Below are 984 nucleotides of genomic sequence, written 5' to 3' on the forward strand. Positions count from 1 at the left end.
AATATATATCTATATAATTACTTTTTCACGTTTATTTATTTAGCATGTGTGTGTCCATCCATGTGGGCTCTGAAGACTGAATTCAGGTCATCAGGCATGGCAGCAAGCACCCTTATCCATGGAACCATTTCCCCAGGTCCTAGACTGAGATATCCTTGGGGGTCCTCCAGTTAAATTACAACTTGAACCTGAACCCAGAACATACTTTTTCTTTTTCTGCACTGCTCAGTCCACGCGACAAAATCACTAAGAATGCTACCCATCCCCCTTTAAAAAAAAACCAAAACAAAACAAATCAGTAAAATGACATTTTTTTAGCTGGGTGGCGGTGGCCAACGCCTTTAATCCCAGCACTCGGAGGCAGAGGCAGTCTGAGCTCTGTGAGTTCAAGGCCAGCCTGGGCTACTAGAGCTAGTTTCTGGGTGTGCTCCAAAGCTACAGAGAAACCCTATCTCGAAAAACCTAAAAATAAATAAATAAAAATAAATAAACAATAAAAAAGAGAACAGACAGAAGGGCAAAGGCCAAAAGCTAAAATCTGAGCAGCAGGAAAGGGGGAGCTGCTCTGAAGGCAAATGCATGTATCTGACAATGCGCCTCGGGCCTTCAGCATGTGGATGGGCTGAGTCAGTCTCTGAGTAAACCCAGCCTGGCCCGTTCTGTAGCAAAGGGCACCAAAGCAAGCAGAGCACAGCCTTAACATGGATTCTGATTGCTACAGAAGCAAACAACCATCTCAGAGGGAAAACAAGTAGAGACTGCCTTCAGAGTAACGTGTGGGTGTATGTGTGCAAGCACAAGCACATACAACACAACCAGTATGAAAGAATGAATTGTAATTATAAACAATAATTTTAGGTCTTTAAGCATTTTAGATATTAAAATGGCAGTTATAGGTAATGCATTGTAATAAAATTAAATATTACATATTTGAAGATATAAAAATGACATGGAAAATTAACTAAGGAAAGACTGGAGTGGCTG

The sequence above is a fragment of the Alexandromys fortis genome, unplaced genomic scaffold (genome assembly GCF_014885135.2).
Source record: "Alexandromys fortis isolate MF-2015 unplaced genomic scaffold, M_Fortis_MF-2015_v1.1 scaffold_304, whole genome shotgun sequence".
In the NCBI taxonomy this organism is placed as follows: domain Eukaryota; kingdom Metazoa; phylum Chordata; class Mammalia; order Rodentia; family Cricetidae; genus Alexandromys; species Alexandromys fortis.